At 41.8% G+C, this 15,042-nt stretch overlaps 1 protein-coding gene across 2 annotated transcripts in view; it reads right to left on the reverse strand.

The window, feature by feature from the left end:
- Positions 1 to 15,042, reverse strand: part of LOC133549560 (synapse differentiation-inducing gene protein 1-like) — a 173,609-nt gene that overhangs the window by 5,619 nt on the left and 152,948 nt on the right. For both annotated transcript variants that reach the window (XR_009806110.1, XR_009806112.1), the window contains exon 5: positions 499 to 610. The gene's annotated coding sequence lies outside the window, so the exon portion shown is untranslated. The remainder of the gene's footprint in view (positions 1 to 498; positions 611 to 15,042) is intronic.

Below are 15,042 nucleotides of genomic sequence, written 5' to 3' on the forward strand. Positions count from 1 at the left end.
CATGTCCCTTTTGGGATCGCGGGGTTGCTGGAGCCTATCTGTATATTATTATTATTTATTTAAGTTTTTCTCTCTTGTGCAGTACATAATATTACCGCATGATGACAGTATTGAGCTATACAAAAACTAACTTATTGAGCTAAGATCCAAAAGTTATGTAAATGTCATTGTTGAGATATTAATTAACACTTGGAACTCATCTCCATTATCAGCTTTTATAGTTATGATAAAGATACGTGAAAAATCTAAATATTGTTGCGAACAACTTACTTCCTCTACAAAGCTAAAAGACGAACACTAATAATGATATTGGCAATGTGCGACCTCCTGCGGTTGCAATAAACAAAACATGCACATAACACGGAGAAAAACATAAATAATAGTCAATTATCTTATTTATACGTATGTCTCATTGAAATTGATTCACAGAATTAACAACAAAGTAATCCTGTGCTGTGATTTGAAAAGCCGTAATGTGACATGATGATCAATATTTACCATCTGTTGAGATGAGGCTGTCTTCTGTCTGTGGATTCATGGAGGCAGGATGGATGCTGCTGGTTTTAAATGAGGTGTCCCGACTCCACCCATCCATCAGTCTAGAACCTTCCTAGGGAGACCACACACCATAACATTGTAGAAGCATTTCTGTCACTGAAATAGCGGAAGTATAATATGACTTTGTGCTCTTTTTGATGCAACAGTGATTCTTCAAATAGGGTGCTAATCAATGATTTTGTCTTTGCCGTGCACTCAACAATACACAATACTCTTTAGATAATGGCCAGCTAAATATTTTATAACCTAAGTGGAGATGCAGCACAAGCAGGAACCAAGCTTTGTTTACCACAGTGGGGCTCATTTGGAACAATTGCATGTACAAGCAGCCTAAACGTGCTCCAAGTGTCTAGAAAATCTGTCGCTAGATGCACATTTCCTAAAATAGCAGCCAAGGGCATTTACTTATTTAAAGGATTTGTGACAGGAGGGCTTTGTTTGTGCTCGTACGTTAACTTGCTTACTAGCTAACACATACAGCCTACAGTATACCAGTGATTCTCAAACTGTGATACGCCAAATAAGTCTGTAAATATGTACTGTATATGGAGAATCATTGATTATGATTTTTGTGCATTGTGTGTATTGTTACATCCATCCATCCATCCATTTTCTACCGCTTATTCCCTTTTGGGGTCGCGGGGGGGGGGGGGCGCTGGCGCCTAGTGGCCAACAATATTAAATATACTTGGTAAATAAAACCTTCGCTTTGTTTTAAATGAATACTTAGGCCCAGTACGCTACTGTATTGTATTGTTTATTGTAATACTTGAAAAGACAAGTGTTTTCTGAAGTAATACTTGGTGAAAAAAGTTTGAGAACCTTTACTTTGTACAGTATTATACTCTTGTTAGCTTACAACAACAACATCGTTTAACAAATGATATTAACAAATGGCCTATGTGTACCTGTTGATTTTTGAGAGCTAAAACTGACATTTACCATAAAGTACCTCACATATATTATAGCTTACCTATTTACCAAATCTACAAAGAGGACATTTTTTAATCATTTCCAAAATGTATAACTACATTATATTTTGGCCACAGATTGGACAAGCGGTAGTAAATGGATAGTTTTTCTTTCTATCCAACTTAGTAATTTATAATCAATCCATAAGTCACAATGTACCTATTTAGTATACATGCAGTGCCTCACTTTGCCACCAGGAGGGTAACCGGCTTAACCATGAGATGTTCAAAAACGAAGTAATAAAATTAAATAAGTTTTAATATTTATTTTTTGATCTATGCGTTCTATGTGATTTTGGTGTGGTTCCTGTATGTATTGATAATTTTCATGGCCAAAATTGCGGAAATTCTTTGTTTCCTGATGAAAATAACAAGGCAGACGAGAAGTGAGGCAGGCAGACACAGTAGTGCTTCCACGGTTACACACAAGGTGTATTGAATGTGTGCATGTGAGGGGGCAAGTGCTTGTTGCCATGGGAAAAGGTGGGGGAAAGGCAGGCCATGAGGCAGCAAGTATCTCTGCCTCAAAATAGTGGGCGATGTATCAAAAAGTTTATGAACTGCCAACACCTGTTAACCCTTAAGAAGTAGAAGAACAAAACAACAGACAACAGCCGCAAACTGTGACGCTTTTTTGCCCTAAAAATTTGATTTCTAAAATAAGGATTTTTTTCGAGAATGGACTTTGAATCAAAGCGAGAAGTCATTAATACTGGGAGACCAACGCCAGAGCTGCCAGATTTGATTCAAACGTGTGTGGTCCGAGGACAGAAAATAATGCGTTCATTTAAAAAGGATTCGAAAAGAATGGCTTTGTGACTGTGCTATAAAACACGTCTTTATTGCTGACAAATGCCACTTGCTTTTTGGTGAAACAGGAGCTTGCATTTTGTGGCAATTATCTCAATTGAGAAAGAAAGACTATTAAAACTCAAAGAAAAACATAAAGAGGAGGACTTCTACAACAAAGCCATTGAGATCTTCATCCAGAAAGAAAGGCGAATGGACTTCATTTACAAGTAAAGGTAAGATATACTGTCTAGTGCAAGGGTGCCCAAACTATGGCCCAAGGGCCGAATGCGGCCAGCTAGCGCCCAAAATCCGGCCAGCGGGAAGTCCCAAGTAAAACAATTAGGGCTGGGCAACGATTAAAAATTTTAATCAAAGTTAATCGCACTATTTCTCCGATTAATCGCGATTAACTGCATTGTATAGGCAAAGCCCAATAATGAATTCAAAAGTAGTGTGTAGTGCACCTTTATTGGAATATTCTCCCACATGAACAAAAGCGCCAAAACATATGTTGTGCAAACACAATTTAAATCAGTCCTTGTTAAACAGTTGCAGTTAAATAGCATATTTTATCAAAATCAACTCAAAAATACAAACATTTAAGCTTATTGCCACTGCCAGGGTATTTAAGTTATCCTGTTTGTTATGGAAAATAAATATAATCTACATACAAATCTCTGAGCCACAATCATAACATCTGAACAGGCAATTTCTGAGGTAACAGCCGAAACATTTTTTTTTATCAAGGATCTTATGTTTAAAAAACCTATATTATAGGTACTGGGCTGTTTTAGGGAATTTTTGATCAAATTATCCGTAGTAGCAATATTAATAATGTTGTGTTTATTCTGCATAGTGCACTTAAAATAATTATGACCATATCTAGGAATTGATATGATGGGAATTTTCCGATTGTTTGGTTGGTGCTTTGATAAACTGAACGCATATACATGGTACTATATTGTGATGTTATGAGCCAGGGAAAAAAAGAACTACCCTACCCAGGATGCAACAGGAGTGACGAGCATGCGCGGTAGCCCGGTATAGGTTGTGTCGCCATGACGGCATCTTGTATGTTGTGATATGCACGCTCTGAAAGCAAACGTTAAGAACTCAGCCAACACTCCTCGTCTGCATTATTCATAAATAGACAGACAACACTTATACTCCGCTGCTTCACAGGCTGCTGGATGTAGCCGGCAAAGTATTCCCATGCTAGTTAGCCGGTCTAGCGAGCACGCTTCATTCAGTCCAAAACGGCCCGATCTATCCACATTCAGAATTGTCTGGCGGTCGTAAGTGATCCCGGAGTGACCACGCTGTAAGCCAGCCATGAAATTTGCCGAATTGTCCGGTATTTTTGCCAAATGTTCCGTCCGGGCGCCGCCATCTTTATAAGAAAAGGCTTTAACAAAATAAAAGCATGTAAACAACATACGCAAATGTGCGATACAATAATTGTCGGCGTTAATAGATTGATGAGTTAACTCGTAATTAACGCATTAATTTGCCCACTCCTAAAAAAAATAAAAATAAAATACATTTTATTATTGTTATTATTTTTCTATTATTATTTTTTTAAATCTTTTCTTTCTAATTCATTTTCCACCACGTGTTACTCTCTGTCTCCTAGCCGCTCCGGTATATCACATTGTCTAAAAATGCATTTTCCCTTCGATAACATGACATCAGTGCGCTCGTGCTGCATGTCATGTCAGGCGAGCACGCAGCAAGTGCGCGCTCTTTCAGTCAATTAGTGCGAGAGGAATATATATATCTCTATATATATACAACCCGGCCCCCGGCCAAATCATTTTAACCCAATGCGGACCCCAAGTCAAAAAGTTGTCTGCTCTGCAGTTGGTGTGTTAACTGTGTGCTAAGTGTGTTGAAAAGTTTCTACCATCATACTGTGTGCTTTTGTGATTTTGAGCTGGTGCCATTGTATCATACTGTCATGTGTGTAAATCTGACTTGTGAATCATACTGTATGTTTGTAAATCTAACTAGTAGGTCAATGCCTCCCCAAACTCAAACCTCACTGCACGTCACTGTTTTGTACCAACTGTAATCTTTTAATGCTAAACATAGGGAGACCCTAATGTATTACGTTACAGTAATCGAGACGAGACACAACGAACGATAGACAAAATTATCTTAGCGTTGTTGGTGGACAAATTGGGACACATTTTGCACAGAGCTGAAAGAAGGCTGTTTTAGTAATACTCTTAATGTGTGACTCAAATGAGAGAGTTGTGTCGAAGACAAAACCGAGATTTTACACCGAGTCGCTTTGGACAGTTGTTTTATTCTTGAAATTTAAGGTGGTATCTGCAAACAAGAGCTGGTGTCGAGCAAGACCGATTATCAACATTTCCGTTGAAATGCAAAAAGTTGCTGGGCATCCATTGTTTGATTTCGTTTGAGACAAATCTCCAGTTGACTACAGTCTGGTGTGTTGGTCATCAGCATAACAGTGAAAGCTAACACAATAGTTGCCTATAGGGTCGTCTAGCGGCAGAGGCGGTCCTGGCTAGATTTACGCCCTGGGCGAACCTCCCACCCCCAACTTTTTTTAAACTTGGAACCTGATGATTGCTTTAGTCTTTTACTTTGATCCATGAGGAAGACATAGACTTGACATCATTAACTTTTTCATGACCGATGGTCAACTACTGCATTCGCCCGTCAATCAACCGGCCGCACCTAATAGACTTTTCCCCCTTCATTTTTGCACAACCCAATTAGTTACTGTACATGTGGGTATGTGGGTGTAATTTAATTTCAGGATTGAAATACCATTTATTTGAATGCAATTTGTGTTGCGTGGCCTCACGGGCCTGGTATCAGTCTATCTCTCCACCTTTCCACCCTGCCTCTTCTCACACACACAACCCCGGGCATCAAGCTGAGGTGTCAGTAGACGTTTTTATACAGAGCACCAATTTGCCCATCCTTTTGGCAGCTCGGTCATCGTTTTTATACAGAGTGCGGCACATTGGGGGTCTGTTTTGGCCCGCTATTTTTTTCCGCCTCGGAGGGTACACTTATTTCTGCCTCGAGTTCGATAAAAAACTTGGGCGGATATGTGCCGGACCGTGGGTGAGATGGTGGGAGGTGACTTTTGAAACAGCGGGAACATTATGCCCCCGTTTTAGAAAGACAGGCCGGCAAATGTGCCGCCTAGTGTACATAAAAAGGGCCACTAATGGAAATGAGCAGTAGTCGTTGTTTAGATTTATTTACATACTGATTGCGCCACGGGGGGTTGCCAACATTGCCTATAGCAAAAACCGGCCCTGCCAAGCGGCAGCATACTAATACCAAAAATTACAGGGCCAAGAACCAACCCTTGTGGAACTATGCAAGTGACCTTAACATACTCTGAGGTCATGTTGTTATGGGATACACAGTGCATTCTTTTGGTGGGATAGAAGCTAAACCAGGCACAAGCTAAGTCTTAGATACTGATACAGGATTTTGGTTCCTCTTCCTGGTTTTGGTCTGTCTTTCTGTGACTTCGATACTGCTTCAGAAACATGATCCTTGTTGGCAATGATGAAGGTCACCTGTCCTGGATTGCCAATCAAGTGGGTTTATCTGCCGGTGTTGTCTTTCTTCCGACACTGGTTCATTGTTACGATAATCGTTTTGTGCCTTTTTATGTTTCTGCCTTGATTATCCTATCTTGTCTTATCAAATCTTGTCAGGCCTCGCTCTGCCTTGTTCTTTTGCTAGCCCGAGATCTACTGCTGTAGCCACACTGGTGTGTCCTCAATTTTGGTACTGATTAAAAAGACCTTTTACTTGTACGTCATCTGCCGTCCCTGTACTTTGGGGTCATGCAGCCAGCAAAAAATAACTTGATTAATCATAATATTGATACAGTAACTTGAATAATTGTGTGGCGTGTATGAGAAAGTGAAAAGCAAATCGCACTTACTTCTTTAAAGCCAGCTTAGCTATTAGCATGCCTCTACTTGGCTTGTTCTTGGTGGCTAACAGGTTTAGCCTTGTCATTACAGTGATAGTGTCACTTGATAATTGTTCTTAAGATACTAAAAATGCAGTTTATTTGTCATAAAAGAGGTGATTATTATTAACTTTGGGGACTTTGTCGATACATAAATAGCTGCTAGCCCCAACCTCCCTCCACAAGGGGTTAGTGCGTCTGCCTCACAATACGAAGGTGCTGAGTAGTCCGGAGTTCAATCCCAGGCTCTGGATCTTTCTGTGTGGAGTTTGCATGTCCTCCCCGTGACTGCGTGGGTTCCCTCCGGATTCTCCGGCTTCCTCCCACTTCCAAAGACATGCACCTGGGGATAGGTTGATGGGTAACACAAAATTGGCCCTAGTGTGTGAATGTGAGTGTGAATGTTGTCTGTCTATCTGTGTTGGCCCTGCGATGAGGTGTGGTCTTGTCCAGGGTGAACCCGGCCTTCCGCCTGATTTTAGCTGAGATAGGCGCCAGCGCCCCTCGCGACTCCAAAGGGAATAAGCGGTAGAAAATGGATGGATGGACAATAGAGCCCTGAGTTGAGGGTGTGAGGTATTTGTGAGCGGCAAAAGTGAAGTGAAATATATTTATATAGCGCTTTTTCTTTAGTGCCTCAAAGTTCTTTACATAAAGTTCTTTATTTACATCTTTAAGCTACATTTAAACCAGTGTGGGTGGCACTGGGAGCAGGTGGGTAGAGTGTCTTACCCAAGGACACAACGGCAGTGACTAGGATAATCAAACCTGGAACCGAAAATGGAAACCTTAAGTTGCTGGTAAGGCCGCTCCACTAACCGAGCCATGCAGCCTCATCAAGATTAGTCAGCAGAGGAGCACTTAACATAGAAACCGGAATCAGATTGAACAAGGACAACCGATCCCCCTTTGGAACAGTAGAGAAGGAGAAGACAGACATTTTGAAATGAGCCAGACGGTCAATTGAGCTTTTCCTACTTGTGGCCTTTAGGGAATTGTATTGCTCTGCTTCAAACAATCATACTGTAAAACAAATCCAAGATGGTGAATCTTAAAATTGACAAAGACTTGGTGAGCTTTGTTAGAGATTAAAGAACACACATAGGAGACCAAGTAAATCCTCCCCTCAGAGCTCATTGTAGATAACACTGCGGGAACATTTCACACCAACAGCTTTAAAGTGCATGCAGAGGAAAATAAAGCTGCTGGATTTTCATCACTCATGATACTTCCAATGCAGCTTATTGCCATCTTGTAACATTATTAACAATTACATCAGGAGAATTGATGCCAGTGTGTGAATATGAATGCTTGTCTCTCTGTCTAGTCTAAGTTTCAGCCTCACCATGCAGCGAAAGAACAAGCAGTAGTAAATGGATAGATTGATGGGTTGCCCACAGCCACCATCTGTTTTTCTCAAGAGACGAGGCAGCTAATTCAAAAGAGGTTATACATTTCTAATGTTTTTCTCTAATCCTGTTCTGTGCTGTTCTGTGATTGGACAGTGTCTTTTCGGTGATATGACCTAGCAAAAGTGTGAATTCATTTTTTTTGTCCTATCCAGCCACTCAGGCAAATAATGTTGTTGATGTAGATGCCTATATCGGCTGTACATATTTACTTTACAAAATAAAAATGTGGGAATCTTCTCTTGTTGCCTTATTTGTATTTCACTTTATTAAAAGGAGTTATTTAAAGTTTGGTGCAGCTGGTCGGGAGGAGGGCATAGAAAAAGAGAGAAAAAAAGAAGAAATTGTGGGGACAAGAGGGAGATAAGTCAGAGAGACAACAAAAACAACAACAGAACAAATACGACATGTATAAATATGATACGAAAAATGATAGCAAAGAAGCAGTTAGTGCAGTAAACAGAAATGACAATGAACATTACTGCACTACAAATGGAGCAATGCAAATACCAATAGAAATAGCATAATTGATAATGAATAATAATAATAATTATTTCAAATACCAGCAATACAATTGTTTCAAATGCAACGATACATATATGTAATGATAACTTGAATTACACAAGAAAACGGATAAATGGGGGGGGAAGAAAGAGAAGCGAAATATATTAACCTTGTATATTGTCATAGGATCAAGCTTTATCAATGGACCGTGTTTTACCCAGTTTCCCCTAGCGAAACAACGTTAATATGTGTTTTATGAAATGTGATTATATGCATGACTGAGCGTAAATGCAGAAACGGCGTCTACTAGGGTGACCACTATTGAAGTTCAATGAGAGTACACATATGTACACTTTTCAATATGTGCTTAGATAGATGAATGTTTGTCCCTACACAGCCTTTCAGTAGCCCCTTGAGTTCAGCCCCTTGTGGTTGATGGCCCTTTATCTCGCCAAGCTGGGCTCAAGAGCAGGAAAGATTTATGTAGCGCAAACCTCCAGAGCTCAGGGGTAGAGCCTTTTAAATTCAAGCTGTTGTTCTGTAATGATAAAGATCATGTCATGATCCCATGAAAATACACAATGAGCGTGTGTAACACACAGAAAAGCGTACAGTGTTGTCATTATTTTTGACCTGGCAGACAAATACAAAGCTTCCATGTTATCGCCATCATTTGCTTGTCCTTGCTTCAATCAATCAATCAATCAATCAATGTTTATTTATATAGCCCCAAATCACAAATGTCTCAAAGGACTGCACAAATCATTACGACTACAACATCCTCGGAAGAACCCACAAAAGGGCAAGGAAAACTCACACCCAGTGGGTAGGGAGAATTCACATCCAGTGGGACGCCAGTGACAATGCTGACTATGAGAAACCTTGGAGAGGACCTCAGATGTGGGCAACCCCCCCCCCCCCCCCCCCGCTAGGGGGCCGAAAGCAATGGATGTCGAGCGGGTCTAACATGATACTGTGAAAGTTCAATCCATAGTGGCTCCAACACAGCCGCGAGAGTTGAGTTCAAGCGGATCCAAGACAGCAGCGAGAGTCCCGTCCACAGGAAACCATCTCAAACGGAGGCTGATCAGCAGCGTAGAGATGTCCCCAACCGATACACAGGCGAGCGGTCCATCCTGGCTCCCGACGAGCGGTCCATCCTGGGTCTCGACTCTGGACAGCCAGTACTTCATCCATGGTCATCGGACCGGACCCCCTCCACAAGGGAGGGGGGGGCATAGGAGAAAAAAGAAAAGAAGCGGCAGATCCACTGGTCTAAAAAGGAGGTCTATTTAATGGCTAGAGTATACAGATGAGTTTTAAGGTGAGAATCAAATGCTTCTACTGAGGTAGCATCTCGAACTGTTACCGGGAGGGCATTCCAGAGTACTGGAGCCCGAACGGAAAACGCTCTATAGCCCGCAGACTTTTTTTGGGCTCTAGGAATCACTAACAAGCCGGAGCCTTTTGAACGCAGATTTCTTGCCGGGACATATGGTACAACACAATCGGCAAGATAAGCTGGAGCTAGACCGTGTAGTATTTTATACGTAATTAGTAAAACCTTAAAGTCACATCTTAAGTGCACAGGAAGCCAGTGCAGGTGAGCCAGTACAGGCGTAATATGATCAAACTTTCTTGCAGCCGCATTTTGTACCAACTGTAATCTTTTAATGCTAGACATGGGGAGATCCGAAAATAATACGTTACAGTAATCGAGACGAGACGTAACAAAAGCATGGATAATGATCTCGGCGTCTTTAGTGGACAAAATGGAGCGAATTTTAGCGATATTACGGAGATGAAAGAAGGCCGTTTTAGTAACGCTTTTAATGTGTGACTTAAAGGAGAGAGTTGGGTCGAAGATAATACCCAGATATTTTACCGAGTCACCTTGTTTTATTATTTGAATGTCAAATGTTAAAGTTGTATTATTAAATAGAGGTCGGTGTCTAGCAGGACCGATAATCAACATTTCCGTTTTTTTGGCGTTAAGTTGCAAAAAATTAGCGAACATCCATTGTTTAATTTCATTAAGACATGCTTCCAACTGACTACAGTCCGGCATGTTGGTCAGCTTTAGGGGCATGTAGAGTTAGGTGTCATCAGCATAGCAGTGAAAGCTAATACCGTATTTGCGTATGACGTCACCCAGCGGCAGCATGTAGATGCTGAAGAGTGCAGGGCCAAGGACCGAACCCTGGGGAACTCCACAAGTTACCTTAACATAGTCCGAGGTCATTCTGTTATGGGAGACGCACTGCACCCTGTCAGTAAGATAAGAGTTAAACCAAGACAGGGCTGAGTCTGACATACCAATTCGTGTTTTGATACGCTCTAATAAAATATTATGATCGACGGTATCGAAAGCAGCGCTAAGATCGAGGAGCAGCAACATAGATGACGCATCAGAATCCATCGTTAGCAATAGATCATTAGTCAATTTTGTGAGGGCTGTCTCCGTAGAGTGATTTGCCCTGAAACCGGATTGAAAGGTTTCACATAGATTAGCTGCTCTGCAACAATTTTTTCGAGGATTTTCGAAATAAAGGGAAGGTGAGACACCGATCGGTAGTTTACCATGAGGTCAGGATCGAGGTTAGGTCTTTTAAGGAGAGGATGAATAACCGCTTATTTGAATGCTAGGGGAACAGTGCCCGAGGAAAGTGTTAAGTTAATAATATTTAGCACTGATGGACTTAATAATACAAAAAGCTCCTTGATAAGTTTCCCAGGAAGAGGGTCAAGTAAACATGTTGTTTGTTTTATTCCATTTACACGTTGTAACAATTCTTCTAATGTTATTTAATCAAAACGAGAGAAACTATTTACGATATTTGCAATATCCGCCGTATATACAGTCGTATCTGTGTTACTATAACCCAGTTGTAGCTGGGACGCATTGTCTTTAATCTCCTTTCTTATAAGTTCAATTTTCTTATTAAAGAACTTCATAAAGTCATCTGCCGAATGGGTGGAGCTACTGGAAGGAGTCCCTTGTTGGGTTAGCGATGCTACTGTACTAAACAAAAATTTTGGATCGTTTTTACTAATGCGGATGAGATCTGAGTAGTAATTAGTTTTAGCTAAGGTAAGCATGCGTTTATAAGTTATTAAACTATCACTCCATGCTTGATGGTGCACCTCAAGTTTAGTCGTGCGCCATTTGCGTTCCAGCTTTCTACATAATAATTTCTGAGCTCTAGTTTCTTCAGTAAACCATGGCGTACGCCTTTTTGGAGCCTTTTTTAACTTCAGCGGTGCTATACTATCAATGGTTTCGCGCAGGGCGTTGTTAAAGTTGTTAGTGAGGTTATCAATAGAGCCCACATACTTTGGGAACGGTGCCATTACCGAGGGCAGTAGGTCAGCCAGAGTCGTCGTTGTGGCAGCATTAATGTTGCGGCTGCTATAGCAGTTATTATTATTATTAGCTTGCCGAACATCAGTCTGAACTTCGAATCTTATAAGTTAATGATCGGACATTACTTTAGTATACGGGAGTATCATAACTTTGGAAACGGTGATACCTCTGACAAGCACTAGGTCTATTGTATTACCGCTGTGATGCGTCGGTTCATTTATTATTTGTGTAAGACCTCAGCTATCAATTATAGTCTGAAGCTTCACGCACGGTGGGTCCAATGGGGTATTCATATGGATATTAAAGTCCCCCATTATAATTCTATTATCGGGGTGCGTCACTAGATCAGCAACAAACTCTGAGAATTCACTAATAATGTCCGAATAGGGCCCTGGGGGGCGGTAGATAACGGCCAGGCACAGAGGCAGCGGTGTGGCAGACTTCATAGAAAGCACCTCAAATGATTTATATTTATTATTTAAGTTAGGACTAAAGTTAAAGTTTTCGTTGTATATTAGTGCGACCCCCCCTCCCCTTTTAAGGGGACGGGCAATATGCGCATTCGTATAGTTAGGAGGGGATGCCTCATTTATCGCAAAAAAGTCGTCTGGTTTAAGCCAGGTTTCGCTAAGACCGATGACGTTAAGGTTGTTGTCTCTAATGACCTCATTAACTAATAACGTTTTGGGAGACAAAGATCTGATGTTTAGAAAGCCCATATTATAGGTAGTGGGCTGTTTTAAGGAGTTGTTGATAAAATTATCCGTAGTAGCAATATTAATAATGTTGCGTTTATTATGCGCAGTGTACTTAAAATAATTACGACCATATCTAGGAATTGATATGACGGGAATGTTCAGATTGTCTACTTGGTGCTGCGATAAACTGAAAGCATCATAATTTGCCACCTCAGTAGAAGGCATGTCTAACTCTGACGTAGTCATAGTCATAGCAGAAAAAACATTTTGTGAGTTGTGTATTATTCTATGAAAATTGCTATGTGTACAGGGATCATCCAGCCTGGCGCTGGCTAGTTCTAACTTAACTGACTCCATACCCAGGCTAGCAGGCTCTGTAATTGCCTGTGACCGGGCTTGCTCTAGTGCAGTTAGTCAAATGTGGCTCAATGCGAAATCTATGTTCCGAGACAAGAGGATAGCGCCTTCCTGGTTAGGGTGAAGGCCGTCTCTCCTCAGCAAGCCAGGTTTGCCCCAGAAGGAGGGCCAGTTATCAATAAACGTAAATCCCTGTTGTCTACAGAAGCTATCCAGCCACTTGTTAAGAGAGACTAATCTGCTATACCTCTCATCATTGCCTCTCCCAGGCAGGGGGCCAGAGACAATTACTCGATGCCTGGACATCTTTCTAGCGAGATTACAAGCCCTGGCTATGTTTCTCTTTGTAATCTGTGATTGTCTCATCCTAACGTCATTGGAGCCAACGTGTATTACTATATTCGCATAACTAGTGGTGCGGTTAGCCTGTTGTACGTGTTTACTAGGCCTGTTGCGAGTTAGCTCCCTAAGATTAGCTTCAATGTCAGGTGCTCTGCCCCCGGGAATACACTTAATTGTGGCTGGTTTGCTAAGGTTTATGTTTCGGGTGATGGAGTCCCCTATGACTAAAGTGTGGTGCCCGGTTGACTGGGGTGTAGGACTAGCTAAAGGGCTAAATCTATTACACGTCTCAACCGGTACACCGTAGCTTGTAGGCCGCTTAGGGCTGCTACAAGCTGGGCTAGTTAGCTTGCTACAGCTAACGCTAGCAGATGTGTCTGCAACATCTAAAGTTACGAAATTACACTGCTCTAACTGGCGGACACGGCTCTCAAGCAAAGCCAACCTATCTATGAGTAAAGTGCACGAAGCGCAGGAAGCCATACTCACAGAAACTTTCCGTCGCCGAGTGGAGTGCCAGCTGTCTTCGGGAAGTGGTGGTCATGGTGGCGGAGGAGTAGCTTCCTTCAGACCGGCGCTGCCTTTCTCCGCTAGCCTCGTTAGCTTAGCAGCTAGTTAGCTGAGGGCGGAGTGGTGAGACAGAGATCGGGTGATTTGCAAGTTAAAATGAACTATTAAATATGTTCGAGAAGTTGTAAATAAAGCTGCAAAACAGTTAAAAGCACACAGATAGAACGATACTTAGCTTTTTTGCAACAAGAGCAGTCAGCGAGCAGTCATTCACGTTGACCCTTCATATTCTTCGCCAACGAAAATTACATAGCCCTTCCCAGTCGAACGTCTAAAAGCAATTAAAAGCCTCCTGTCTTATCCGAGAGCCGCCAAGATGCTTTTATGGTATCACACGTTTGAGAAGCGCCTGCAGCTACAAGTACACACACACGCACATACAAAGTGTCCAGTGTGTACTTTACCAAGAGAGTTGATATTAAGCGTTCCCTTGTTGCTAAGAAGTGGAATCACAAGGCGAGTTGTCTTATCAATGTGCCTCTACAGGGCAGGGATGTTGCTCTGGTGTGAGCCTGAATAACAGTGTGTGTGCGCAGTGTGCATGTGCATGTGTGTGTGTGTGTGTGTGTGATGTGCTTCAATGATGAGCTGAAGCGACGTTGTGGAAAAAGCTGCAGGAAAGAGTGACATGACTTTCTCAAGTTGACAAGCTGTGATCTTTTGCTGCAGGACAGTTTGAATCAATGTTCAGCCTAGGTGCCATTTGTGGCCCCCAACACATATGTCTTTGGTGGCCTGTAGCCCAATTTCCTCCCCAACCAGTAGCTATACTTCCTCAGGAAGCCGCGGCATGCCGGACGAGTAAACTCCATCCTTAGGAGCTGATGAGAGCTCCAGCTGCACTGCTGAAGGATGGTGAAAGCTGCTCAGAAGATGGTGGGAAATCCTCTTCTTACCACAGAATAAATAGGACTCTCTGCACCATCTAGGATCCCACACACCCTGTACACCAGACCTGGGGAAAATACGGCCCGCGGGCCACATGCGGCCCAATATGATTTGCAATCCGGCCCGCCAAACGCTTTACATTGTTTTTTTTTTTAAGACCTTTAACATTAAAACTGTAACCGCCATTATGATGTGCAGTACTGTTTTTAACTAACCATAAGTCTTGAACTATAGAAAGTATTTCAATAGAAGAAATCTGCGCTTTTGGGTGTTATACTAGTTATTACGGTAATCTTTGTCACAGCAGCTCAGATGAGGAACAAACCAGAGTGGGCAGGGTTTGTTTTCAGAGCAGCCAGCAAAATGCGTGTGTCAGAAACTGATGCGGAAGCAGATTTTTGTGTGATAATAAATCATACTGTAGGTCAGTGGTCCCCAACATTTTTGTATCCGCGGACCGGTCAACGCTTAATAATTTGTTCCGCGGGTGTCCTTTTTTTTCTTTTTTTTCTTTTTCTTCTTTCTCATGAACAAGGGACATTTTTGTCATGAAAAAGGGAGTTTTTTGTGGTTGGCGCACTATTTGTAAGTGTATATTGTGTTTTTTATGTTGATT

This window comes from Nerophis ophidion, linkage group LG03, assembly GCF_033978795.1.
Source record: "Nerophis ophidion isolate RoL-2023_Sa linkage group LG03, RoL_Noph_v1.0, whole genome shotgun sequence".
Lineage (NCBI taxonomy): Eukaryota > Metazoa > Chordata > Actinopteri > Syngnathiformes > Syngnathidae > Nerophis > Nerophis ophidion.